Source organism: Sus scrofa, chromosome 7 (assembly GCF_000003025.6).
Source record: "Sus scrofa isolate TJ Tabasco breed Duroc chromosome 7, Sscrofa11.1, whole genome shotgun sequence".
Taxonomy (NCBI): domain Eukaryota; kingdom Metazoa; phylum Chordata; class Mammalia; order Artiodactyla; family Suidae; genus Sus; species Sus scrofa.
This window is the reverse complement of record NC_010449.5, coordinates 63,684,579-63,698,686: the sequence shown is the minus strand read 5'-3', so window position 1 is coordinate 63,698,686 and position 14,108 is coordinate 63,684,579. Positions and strand designations below refer to the sequence as shown.

The following is a 14,108-nucleotide window of genomic DNA, read 5'->3' as shown; positions in this document are numbered from 1 at the left end:
AGCAGGTTCTAATAAGGGGAAAGTATAGCAATGTTTGAAAAAGAAACATTTTGAACCTAATCAATTTAAAAATCCCTCAATTTCAAGGATCTAAAAGCTGGGGCTAGATTGAAGAGGATAAGACTAAAAGAAGACATTCCATTTGAATCTGATTCAAAAGAGAGATTCTGAATTTTTTATTACAGTTTTTGGAAAGGTTTTTAGTGACAAATAATTTTAAATTACCTGAAACTTTGTTAAATTGCTCAGAATAGTTTGGATTAGGTAGTAATTAGATATTAATCCTGATTCTGTGACTATTTAGCCATGAAGCCTTTGAGCATGTCTTTTAACTTTTGACTCATTCCAGTTCTCACATCTATAAGATGAGGAATCAATGCAGAAGGTTACCTCTTCCTAGAGTCAGAATGTGGTACAACTCAAATTATGGTATAAGAAGTCACTTTGAAAACATAAATTCAAAGGATTACTTCCCTATTGTCAGCAGTATTATTTAATACAAGAAGAATTCCTTCTATTCTAAGTGTTGACATCAAACATGAAATTTGGCTTGCTGGCACACTATAAAACAGTCAGGGACATAGTGTTATTTCTTGAGGGAAGAAAATGTCCTTTTAGTAATGGTATTTTCATTGATGACATGAACAAGAGTTTAGCTATTGAGCGATGCCTAATTTCTAATTCTGTTACATTTCCCATTTGATGTTAAGATTTGTAGTTATTTTGCTGTGAGCAAGAAATTATCAGAAAGACTCAGTGGGGAAATAGACACCTCCCAACGCTGATCTTCTCTCCCTGTTGTGTATCATGGTCACATAGAAACATTAAAAACAAATTGGTTGATCAATTTATTTAATATAGGGATTTAAATTTCCCATTTATTTCACTGTATATTCCTGGGCTTCACGTAATACTTGTCCTTTATGTGGTGTTCATTTATTTATTTGGAGAAAAGTAGAGAACATTAGTCATGTGAGTGCTCAATATTTTTTATTTTTTGTCTTTATAGGGCCACACCCACAGCATATGGAAGTTCCCGGCCTAGGGGTTGAATCGAAGCTGTAGCCTCAGGCCTACTCCACAGCCACAGCAAGGCCAGATCTGAGCTGCGTCTTCGACCTACACCACAGCTCATGGCAACGCCAGCTCCTTCACCCATTCAGCGAGGCCAGGGATTGAACCTGCGTCCTCATGGATGCTAGTCAGATTCATTTTCGCTAGCCATGACGGGAACTCCTCAATATTTTTTTAATTAAAAGAATTTTGTAAGAGTGTAGTTGATTTGCAATGTTGTGTTAGTTTCAGGTGTACAGAAAATTGATTCAGTTATACATATACATATATTCATTCTTCAAATTCTTTTCCCATGTATGTTTTTATAGAACATTGAGTATAGTTCCCTGTGCTATACAGCAGGTCCTTGTTGGTTGTCTATTTTATATATAGTAGTATGTGTATGTTAATTCCAAAACTCCTTCCACGTTTCCCCTTTGGTAACCATAAGTGTGCATTCTATGTCTGTGAGTCTGTTTCTGTTTTGTAAATAAGTTCAGTTGTATCATTTTTAATTATATTCCACTTATATAAATGATATCGTATGACATTTGTCTTTGACTTGCTTCACTTAGTATGATGATCTCTAGGTCCATCCATGTTGCTGCAAATGGCATCATGTCATTCTTTTCTATGGTGGAGTAATATTCTACTGTATATACATACTACATCTTTTTAATCATTCCTTTATTGATGGACATTTAGGTTGCTTCCATGTCTTGGCTATTGTGAGTAGTGCTGCAGTGAACAATGGGGTGCATGTTTTCAAATTATGGTTTTCTCTGGATATATGCCCAGGAGTGGGATTGCTGGATCATATGATAGTTCTACTGCTGTCATACTGTTCTCCATAGTAGTAATACTAATTTACATTCTAACGACAATGTAGGAGGGTTCCCTTTTCTCTACACACTTTCCATCATTTATTGTTTGCAGACTTTTTGATGATGAGCATTCTGACTGGTGTGGGGTGATACCTCATTGTATAGTTTCGATTTGCAATTCTATAAAAATTAATTTCAACTGAGCATTTTTCCATGGGCTTTTTGGCCATCTGTACATCTTCCTTGGAGAAATATCTATAAAGATCTTCTGCCCAATTTTTGATTGGGTTGTTTGTTTTTTTTTGATGGCATGAGCCATTTTTATATTTTGGAGATTTATCCCTTTTCAGTTGCTTTGTTTACAAATATTTTCCCCCATTCTGTGGGTTGTCTTTTCATTTTGTTTATGGTTTCCTTAGACTAATTCAGTTCAATATTTTAAACTGAACTGAATTAGTCTAAGCCAGTCATGGAAATGTAATTCTTCCTGCTAGTGACTGGTTTAGGAATGTGCATGTGATGTAGTTCTGGCGAATGAAATGTAAGAGGAAGTCTCATTAAAAAAGAGACACTTATTAATGATGGCCATTCTGACTGGTGTGAGGTGGTATCTCATGGTAGTTTTGATTTGCATTTCTCTTATAATCAGCGATGTTGAGCATTTTTTCATGTTTGTTGGCCATCTGTATATCTTCTTTGGAGAAATGTCTATTCAGGTCTTTTGCCCATTTTTCCATTGATTGATTGGTTTTTTTGCTGTTGAGTTGTATAAGTTGCTTATATATTCTAGAGAGTAAGCCCTTCTCAGTTGCATCATTTGAAACTATTTTCACCCATTCTGTAAGTTGTCTTTTTGTTTTCTTTTGGGTTTCCTTTGCTGTGCAAAAGCTTTTCAGTTTGATGAGGTCCCATGGGTTTATTTTTTCTCTAATTTCTATTGCTTTGGGAGATAAATCCACAAATAACAAGTGCTGGAGGGGCTGTGGAGAAAAGGGAACCCTCCTGCACTGCTGGTGGGAATGTAAACTGGTACAGCCACTATGGAGAACAGTTTGGAGATACCTTAGAAATCTATACAGAGAACTTCCCTATGACCCCGCAATCCCACTCTTGGGCATCTATCCGGACAAAGCTCTACTTAAAAGAGACACATGCACCCGCATGTTCATTGCAGCACTGTTCACAATAGCCAGGACATGGAAACAACCCAAATGTCCATCGACAGATGATTGGATTCGGAAGATGTGGTATATATACACAATGGAATACTACTCAGACATAAAAAAGAATGACATAATGCCATTTGCAGCAACATGGATGGAACTAGAGAATCTCATACTGAGTGAAATGAGCCAGAAAGACAAAGACAAATACCATATGATATCACTTATAACTGGAATCTAATATCCAGCACAAATGAACATCTCCTCAGAAAAGAAAATCATGGACTTGGAGAAGAGACTTGTGGCTGCCTGATGGGAGGGGGAGGGAGTGAGAGGGATCGGGAGCTTGGGCTTACCAGACACAACTTAGAATAGATTTACAAGGAGATCCTGCTGAATAGCATTGAGAACTATGTCTAGATACTCATGTTGCAACAGAAGAAAGGGTGGGGGAAAAAATGTAATTGCAATGTATACATCTAAGGGTAACCTGACCCCCTTGCTGTACAGTGGGAAAATAAAAAAAAAAAAAAAAGAGAGACACTTGAGAAGAAATACTGCTTCTTCTGCTGTCCTAGATTGTTTTATTTGGTTGTAATGTCTGGGAGTATGGTAGGCATCTTGCCACCATGAAGGCTTATAGGTGACAGAGCAGAAAGATGGGAAGAGCCTGGGTCCTTAGTAATGACGTTATTAAACTAGTGGATTCACCAATCTTGGACTTCTATTTATGTGTAATAATAAACCTTCTCATTGTTTAAGCCAGTTGAGTAAGAGTTTTCTGTAATTTGTATACAAAAGCAGCATAATAGAAATGCAAACCCTAATGGTTAGCTTCTACTTATTTTCATTTATGCATTCTCTAATTGTGTTAGTTATGCTTCCTGGGCATTTCTAGAGCCCACTAAGTTTTCTTAAAAAGAAGTAACTTCAGCTGTTCTCATTCCTCTGAATAAGGACATACACTGCTTAAGGCTTCCTTTTTTTTTTTTTTTTTTTTTTTTTTTCTTTTTAGGGCTGCATCTGCAGCATATGGAAGTTCCCAGGCTAGGGATTGAATAGGAACTGCAGCTGCCAGCCGGGGCCACAGCCACTGCAATGCCAGATCCGAGCCACCTCTGAGACCTACACCACAGCTCATGGCAATGCTGGATCCTCAACCCCCACTGAGTGAGGCCAGGGATCAAACCCGCATCCTCATGAATACTAGTTGGGTTTGTAACCTGCTGAGCCACAACAGGAACTCTGATTAAGGCTCTGAGGGCAGCAATTCCATCTGTTTTGTGTATCAGTGTATACCCAGCATAGAGCTTGTTGTTTAATATGTGTTGAAAGAATAAACAAATTTTTCATAATTTCATTTTTATCATAATAGTAAATTAGGCTGATAGCCTCAGGCAACAGACTAAGGTTAACAGAATGTTTTTCCAATTCCTTTTTTCCCAGTTTTGTTTATAAAGGCAAACAAAGGTCAGAGCCCATGAATTTTCAAGCATCCGTCATTTTTTTTTTCTCCAGATTTGTTAATTGGCATGAGAGTTCATCTATGCTTGTCTTTCTGTTGACACAGAAAAATGAGATCATGATTCCAAGAACAAGGGGGAAAAAAGGTGATGAATAGCAGTTATTTAAAAGGTTGCCACATGAAGGCTGAAGTTCTTTAGCAACAGTGAATTAAAAGCATACTTCCCATGCTACTAAGCCTAAATGTTTAAATCAACTGAGACAATAAAGAAAGAAACCAAATTTTCAGAATTAAAGGTTGAGCATACATTTTGTGCTTGGTTAAACTTTTCTATCTACCACTTGAAATATTTGGTTCTATCTGTATTAAATAACTGATTAATTTGCATCCCTCTTTTAAAATTACACTCCAGCGAATCTCTAGGATAGCTTGTTTTCCAAGGTTGGAAGCTATGCGCTTAGAAATCTACCCATTTCAGAGGCCACCACACATAGTTCAGGGTACCAGCCAAGAAGTTAAACAAGTGGAAACAACATAGATGCCCCTCATTTGGGAAATGAACAGATAAACTCTAGCTTATTCATATGTTTGAAATATTAAATAATAGCTAAAATAGGTAAAGTATAAATCATTGTGGTTGAAACTCAAAAATTATGTTCAGTGAAAAGTAGCAAGTTTAAGTATGATACAATTAAAAACACATTACAAATAAAACAATACTTTAAAAAATGCTTGAAAATGATGCATACCAACTTCAGGATTGTGGTTCCCTTTGAGAGAGACAAAGGGAGGGATTAATTGATTTTTACTGTATCTCTATTTGGCCTTTGTCTTTAAAAGTAAAAACTTGAGGTTAATATGGCAAATGTTGAGACTTATTAATGCTTGGTGATGAGAAATGGTTGTTTGGTAGATTATTTTTTATTTTAATTAATTTATTTAATAATTTTTATTTTTTCCATTATAGCTGGTTTACAGTGTTTACAGTGTTCTGTCAATTTTCTACTGTATAGAAAGGTGACCCAGTTACACATACATGTGTACATTCCTTTTTCTCACATTAGCATGCTCTATCATATGTGACCAGATATAGTTCCCAGTGCTATACAGCAGGATCTCATTGCTTATCCATTCCAAAGGCAATAGTTTGCATCAATTAACCCCAAATTCCTAGTCCATCCCACTCTCTCCCCCTCCCACTTGGCAACCACAAGTCTGTTCTCCAAATCCATGATTTTCCTTTCTGTGGAAATGTTCATTTGTGCCATATATTATTTTCCAGATATAAGTGGTATCATATGGTATTTGTCTTTTTCTTTCTGACTTACTTCACTCAGTATGAGAGTCTCTAGTTCCATCCATGTTGATGCAAATGGCATTATTTTTTTTATGGCTGAGTAGTATTCTATTGTGTATATATACACTACTTCTTCTTAATCCAATCATCTGTTGATGGACGTTTGGGTTGTTTCCATGTCTTGGCTATTGTGAATAGTGCTGCACTGAACATGCATGTGCATGTGTCTTTTTCAAGGAAAGTTTTGTCTAGATATATGCCCAAGAGTAGGATTGCTGGGTCATATGGCAGTTCTATATATAGTTTTCTAAGGTACCCCCATACTGTTTTCCATAGTGGTTGTACCAACTTACATTCCCACCAACAGTGTAGGAGGGTTCCCTTTTCTTCACACCCTCTCTGGCATTTGTTATTTGTGGACTTATTAATGATGGCCATTCTGACTGGTGTGAGGTGGTATCTCATGGTAGTTTTGATTTGCTTTTCTTTAATAATCAGTGATACTGAGCATTTTTTCATGAGCTTGTTGGCCATCTCTATGGTTGTTTGATAGATTATTGACTGTCCTTTTCTATATGTTTGAAATAGTTCATCGTTTTTAAAAAGGTTGCTAATTTCACAATTCTGGAATGGAAAAGATCTATTAGTAACACTTTCTTTTTGATAGTCTAAACTTATCAATATTCAAACTTTTAATTTTAAGATAATCTGGAGAAATTTTCTATTTCCTTAGTGATTTATAGTAGTGTAGATAAAGGTCATCTCAGAAAACCCATTTAAAGATGAGAAAATAGTACTTATAATGAATTTCTCAGACAGTTTTGTGCTTACCAAGAGCTACAAGTTATAAAAAATAATATTTGAAGCATTTTATCCTATAAGGATGGGTAGTTTTTGAAAGTATCCCAACATTTTACATAGAGAAAGTGGTTTGCCAGCTACTTAAATGTTTACCTTTTTAAAAAGCAGAAGCATGTGAATATTTTTCAATTCAAGGATTTTCTCACAGTTTTATTCATTCCTCTTGACTAAAGCTTCCAAGAAAAAGTACGTAGGGAAGTAATCTCATGTCTTTAAATATCTTGGAACCATTTTTTTAAAATAATGAAAATGATTTTTATTTTGCCTAAATATATGATAATTTTTTCCATTGGTACTAGTATAAAATTAATATTAGACATATGAATTTTAAAAAGCTCTTCATATTTTAGAAATATATTTTAACTTTCAACATACTAGGAAAAATACCATCTGGTCCAATTTTAAAATTAAAAAAAATATTTTGTCATTTTTTGAATAATTTACGGAAGTATAAAGGGATAGCCTAATTAGAAACTTTAAGAAGAGTTTAAGCAGGGAGTTCCTTGGTGGTCAAGTGGTTAGGATATGGGCTTTCACCACTGCAGCCCAGGTTTAATCTCTGGTCTGGGAACTGAGATCTCACATCAAGCCACTGCACTCCACAGCCAAAAAAATAAAAGTAGTAAACACAACCTTTATTTCATATATTTTTTTGCTTTGAAGTTGTATGTGGGCAATGTCAGTTGAGTGTAACTGCTCATTACCAGCCATGCATGCATGAGCCTGGAATATATTCATCTTGTAAAATCATGACTCCAGATTTCAAATAAATTTCTATCAGGTTCTGGCTTTCATTACTTTGTTTTTTCTTGCATTGCCAAAATGCAATAATTTTAACAACTTTAATGACATAATTTTTAAAAGAAGGATGGCAATTATCGGGAAACATTTAATTTTTAGATTTATAAGTATGAGTTAGAATAAGGCCAGTAACTTTTTGATTTCTATATCATTTATTTACTTTCAATTGCCTTTGTGCACACACCTGTCTTTAGCATTTTTAAAGTGAGGAACTATGTCAAGTAAATTGTGGCGGTTAAATACCATAAAAGATCAAAGAATACTACCACACCATCTACTTAGCAAAATTAGATGGTCCAAGTCCTCATCATAAAATATTTCATGATGAAGCCCTTCTTGCTGAGTAAGTGGATGAGAATACCATAGTTCCTTACTGTCCTTAGAAATATAGGGTTCAGGAGTTCCTGTCGTGGCGCAGTGGTTAACGAATCCGACTAGGAACCATGAGGTTGCGGGTTCGGTCCCTGCCCTTGCTCAGTGGGTTAACAATCCGCCATTGCCGTGAGCTGTGGTGTAGGTTGCAGACGCGGCTCGGATCCCGCGTTGCTGTGGCTCTGGTGTAGGCTGGTGGCTACAGCTCCGATTCAACCCCTAGCCTGGGAACCTCCATATGCCGCGGGAGCGGCCCAAGAAATAGCAACAACAACAACAAAAAAAAGACAAAAGACAAAAAAAAAAAAAAAAAAAAAAAAAGGAATATAGGGTTCACTCATCCATTCTTTTTTAAAATTTAATTTTATTGGACTATAGTTGATTTACAATGTTATATTAGTTTCAGGTATACAGTAAAGTGAATCAGTCATAGATATTATTATTTTTATTTTATTTGTATTTTGCTTTTTAGGGCTGCACCTGTGGCATATGGAGGTTCCCAGGATAGGAGTCCAATCAGAGCTACAGCTGCCGGCCTACTCCACAGCCACACCAACACCAGATCCAAGCTGCGTCTGCGACCTACACCACAGCTCGTGGTAATGCTGGATCCTTAACCCACTGAGTGAGGCCAGGGATCACACCCACAAACTCATCTTGCTCAAGATGTTGGGCTCCATGGAGTTACTAGCTCTGATCTAGCCCTTTGGCTCCACTGTCCTGTGTTTGTTTGTAAACCTGGTGACATAGAAGTAAGAGGTGGCAAAATAGTTCCTAGTCAGACTTGTTTCTGCTGTGCCATGACAGGAAATCCAATACATAGTAATATATCCATTCTTTTGTCTCATATAGGTTATTACAAACTATTGAGTATATCTTCCTGTGCTATACAGTAGGCTCTTGTTAATCATCTGTTTTATACAGTAGTGTGTATATGTTATTCCCACACTCCCAATTCTTCCCTCTCCCCAACAGTTTTACCTATGGTAACCATAAGATTGGTTTTGAAATCTGTGAGTTTGATTCTGTTTTTTAAAATAAGTTCTTTATTATCATTTTTATTAGATTCCACATATAAGTCAACCATTCTTGAGATTTTGTTTTTGTTTTGTGGCTGCACCTGCAGCATGTGGCAGTTCCCTGGCCGGGGATCAAACCTGTGCCACAGGTGCGGCAACACTAGATCTTTAACCTGCTGGGCCCCTTGGGAACTTCTCATTTTTGAGTTTGAGAAAATTTAGAATATGCACCTGAAAACTCACCGTCTGAGCTTTCACCTACATGATCAGTTTCATCATCATCATTAGGATCTAGAGTGTCGTCCTGTCTTTTTGCATTCACCTTCTGAGTCTCTTAATAACTGTGAATTTTCCTGTTAATTTTCTCCTTCTTGGCATTATAGTCAAAATGAAAAATTCTAAACTCAGTTCTACTCATTGAAAACCTTAAAAAAAAAAAAAGACTCAAAAGATGGTGCCTTTCCAGAATTTTATAACCTCTTGAATGATTATGTAATACCGAGGGCAATGCAATATGAAAACTAAGGATGATGTAATAGTGATCATTCATTGTAAAATAACTACATGGGAATGATTGATTAATCATGACTAAATAACTCCTGAGATAATGAAATAGTAAAATATTTCAAAAGATGTAGGAAAAATTAAATAAAATTAAATCATTGAGATCCCATGATGTATCTTAGAGCTATAAAAGGGTCCAGTGCACTCACATGGGAATGAAAAGATATAATGACTTTTATTCTATTTTTTAAAAGTAAATTTTTTCTTTAACCCTGGGAGAATATTAAGAAAAAAGAAAAACTAAAAGTCATGAAACATCATTCCTTACAGTTAGAATTGCTAATAACAACAAAAAACCACTAAAATTTTGTCCAGTGGACCCAGATGTTATTTCTAAGGTGAACAGTCATAAAACATTTTTAGTTAAAGTTACAGAGAGAGAAAGTATTTCTTAAAGAACTAAAAATGTTATAAAGGCCGAGTGTTGATCAGTCTAGGTCACAGGGGCAGAGTTCCCAGCCCATGCTTTCTTTGTTGAAAGACATGCCCCTTACTCCCCACAGGGCCAGGCAAATGTGGCTACTTTTATTCTCAGAGATCCTACCACTCAAGTTACAGTTAATTTGTCCAGAGGTGGGCAGCGGACCAAGCTGAGAATACGAATTCCTCTTTTTCCAAACATTCACCTTTCCAGACATTCCTCTTTTTCTTTCCTGTCTCTCCGAAGTTTGGTTTTGCTCAAGATGTTGGGCTCCATGGAGCTACTATCTCTGATCTAGCCCTTCGGCTCCAGTGTCCTGTGTTTGTTTGGAAACCTGGTGACATAGAGGTAAGTGGTGGCAAAATAGCTAAACTGCCTAAAATCTCTCGAGCCCAAACCACATGTCACTAAAGCCAGGGCTTTCGATTGAAAAGTTAGCAAATGCTGAAGTACAGGAATGTGTTCATTCACTGTGGACATAATTAAAATTCAGTGGCAAAGAGTTTTCAGTACCAGGTGGTCTGGCTAAAAACAGGGAAAAGCAGGAAATTACATAGCTGTTTCATAAGGGGGATTCTTTTCTGCTGAGATTGTTGCAGATAAGTTTCAGATATTACTCACGAATTTGGAAAAGCTCAAGGCTCAGGAGCCAAGCAATTGAAAGGACAATAGCCAGCAATAGCTAGAATGGTTTGGGAAGCATGGCCTTTTTCCACATAATCAACATGCCTATCACCCCTACCCCCACCCCTCCCTGTTCTCACCCCTAGTAAAACAGTCCCTGGATTGGAATGTAACCTATGTGTGTGTTGGTGGGGGTGGGGGGCAGGGAATCTTAAGGGTGGACTAGGGAAGAAGTGCTTCCTGTCCTCTTTCCAGCCACTTTTCCTGCTTTATTCTTTTGAAGATGGAGCCATTAAGAATAATGGGGTCTAAGAAGAGCTGGATGACCTGGTGATTAAGGGAGCAAGGTTATCCCCACAGAAATTCCTGGCATCACCTTTCAGTCAACGATGCACTCAAGATAGTGACTGAAAGCCCACTAAAATTCTGGGTTGTTATCACCAGAAGAACCTTAGTCTTAAGCAACTATACCAACTCATACCAACTTGGTGTTGAGTCCTCTTCTCAAGCTCCAGCTCAAGTAGAAAAGGATGCTGGCACCAGACAATACTTACTAGAGGGAGGACTCTATGTCTGTAAGAAGGGCACATCTGAAGGGCAGTGGGAAAAGGAAATCCTCCTAATGGCAAGATCCTGTCAGACACGACTTAAGAACTTATTCTAAGAGTCAAGAAACAGCTTCATGGCATTTATTTAGGGGCAGACTAGGGCCCAGTGCATGATTTTGTTTTCTAGGTTTCTTCACCACCTCTTAGTCATCCTCCTTTTCTAACTGATCACTTTTGTTGAGGTTTTTCCTACTGTACTGTGGATGTGATGGTAGTAAAATGTGCCAGTAAGCCCAGAGGAGGCCAAAGTGACAGGACGGTTATAACAAGGACCAGATAGAGATGGAACAACAGGCATTTGCTGCTGTACCTGTAATAACTGGATCACAGTAGGCAAGATTATCTTGAAGGATGAGTTTGCAGAGAAGAAATGTACAAGTAGGCCATTAATGGAATTAGCTTAGTCCACATGTAGTTCTTGGGAATGATTCCAAACCATTTTTACCAGGTGACCCCATTTTCAAGGCTTTCCACAAATGGCTGCACAAGACTGTGTTTACACTGCCTTTTCCCATGAAGAGGTCCTGCCTTATCATCTTGGCCACGACTGAATGGGACCCCTGATCACACTGTGATTCAGTCACTGACGACTTGAACTAAGAGACAAAGAGACAGGTATGCAACAGTCAATGGAGTTGTGAGGTTCTACAGAGCTAGGCTGAGTGTGCACCAGGGAAGCTCAAAGGCATGAACAAAGCAGGGTGGACGCAGAGCTAACATGTCATCTGTGTTGGGGAGCAGAAAGAAGAGGCCTTTGGAGAAACCAGTTCAGAGAGAGAATAATGATGTGTAAGACAAAAGGAATGAGGAAGACGTTGGAAAGAGAGGGAGACAGAGGGAAAGCAGAAAACAGGGAGGGTAGGGGACAGAGACATAACTAGACAGAACCAGAGGCAGCTAGAGACACAGAGAAAGAGATGAACTGTTGGTGACCTTCTGGATGCCAAACTGTCCCGCTATACTTCCTGCAATCAAATTTTAGATTTCTGATGGTTTTGAACAACTCTGCTATACAAGCATTTTGGGTAGATTTCTGATTTTTTTTTTTTTTTTTTTTTTTGTCTTTTTGCTATTTCTTTGGGCCGCTCCCGTGGCATATGGAGGTTCCCAGGCTAGGGGTCGAATCGGAGCTGTAGCCACCAGCCTACGCCAGAACCACAGCAACACGGGATCCAAGCCGCGTCTGCAACCTACACCACAGCTCACAGCAATGGCGAATTGTTAACCCACTGAGCAAGGGCAGGGACCGAACCCGCAACCTCATGGTTCCTAGTCGGATTCGTTAACCACTGCGCCACAACGGGAACTCCAGATTTCTGATTCTTGCAGCCAAATAGTTCTTGAGCTAAACATCTGCTCCTTGACCATAGCTGCTTAAATTTTTCATTAAATCTTAGTGGATTTACAATATTGTTTCAGGTGTACAGCATGGCGATTCAATATTTTTACAGATTATATTCCATTGTAGGACACCACATGATAATAGAGTAGTCCCTGTGCTATTTTATACAGAGCACTTCGTATGTTACCCCATATCCCTAAATTTGTCCCTTTTCCTTTCCCGCTCACCTTTGGTCACACATTTGTTTTGTTTGTGAGTCTGGTTTTGTTTACACATTCACTTGTATTATTTTTTAGATCCCACAGGTAGGCAAGGTCATATTGTATGTCTTTCCTCCACCTAACTTATTTCACTAAGCATATTTTCTAGGTCCATCCATATGCTACAGATAGCAGTTGTTTTACTTTTTAGAGCTAAGTACTACTCCATCACATATATACCTAATTTAAACCAGGCCTCTGTTGATGGGCACTAGGGTTGCTTCCATGTCTTGACTATTGTCAATAGTGCTGCTGTGAACAGTAGAGTGCATGTTATCTTTTAAAGTTACATGCACTTTTAAAGTGTTTTCATTTTTCCTGAATATATACCCAGGAGTGGAATTGCTGTGTCATATGGCACAGTGACAAACTAGTTAACATAAATGTTTCAAATATAGTTTTCTTAAATATCACTATTCAAAATAAATAAATCTTTCTGTGATATGTTAAGGAATCTTCACAGTGCTGTACCAATTTACATTTCTACCAACAGTGTACTGAGGTCCCCTTCTCTCTACATCCTCTCCAACATTTGTTATTTGTATTCTTTTTGACGATGGCCATTCTGAAAGATGTGCAATATATCATTGTGGTTCTGATTTGCGTTTCTCTAATAATGAGTAGAGTTGAGCATCTTTTTTTGACTGGATTGAGTTGTATGAGCCATTTGTATATTTTGAGTATTAGCTCCTTGTCTTGCACATCATTTGCAAATATTTTCTTCCACTCCTAGGATGTCTTTTCAGTTTTACTGATGGTTTCCTTTGCTATGCAAAAGCTTTTGACTTTAATTAACCCCATTTATTTTTGCTTTTATTTTACCGTGGGAGACTGATCCAAGAAAATATTGCTACAATTTAGTGTTTTGCTATATTCTCAGTTTTATGGTTTCTTATTGTACATTTAGGTCTTTTAACCATTTTATTTTTGTATGTGGTGTAAGGCAATGTTTTAATTGTTTTATATGTGGCTGTCCAGTTTTTCTCAGGACACTTGCTGCTTCTCCACTGTATATTCTTGCCTCCCATGTTGTAGATTAACTGATCACAGGTGTGTGGGTAGTAGCTGCATATTTTAAATGTTCAGTTTGCAACTATGAAAATATATGTACAGCCTAATATAACTGAGGCACTGTAAAAAGGCTCTCAAGGTTGAGGGACTATTATAAGTTGTAATATCTCAACTACTTTCCAAAGATGAACTTGGCTTTAGATAATAATAATAATAGCTAACATTTACTAAGTACTTCCCTTAGGCCAGATAATTTCAAAAGCTATACATGCAGGATCTTGACCTATTCTTCCTGACAACTGAAGGATATATTATCATTCCTATTTTATAGTTAAGAAAACTAAGGCATGAAGAGGTTAAGTAACTTGCCGAAGGCCACATAATCAATCATAAAGGGATAAAGGTAGGATCTACTATTTATTT

The 14,108-nt window shown here is 37.5% G+C and overlaps 1 long non-coding RNA gene across 1 annotated transcript in view; it reads left to right on the top strand.

Moving 5' to 3' along the window:
• LOC110261570 overlaps positions 1-14,108 on the top strand; it is a 92,173-nt gene that overhangs the window by 61,679 nt on the left and 16,386 nt on the right. The window contains exon 5 of the long non-coding RNA XR_002345855.1: positions 14,017-14,088. This is a non-coding gene — a long non-coding RNA (uncharacterized LOC110261570). The remainder of the gene's footprint in view (positions 1-14,016; positions 14,089-14,108) is intronic.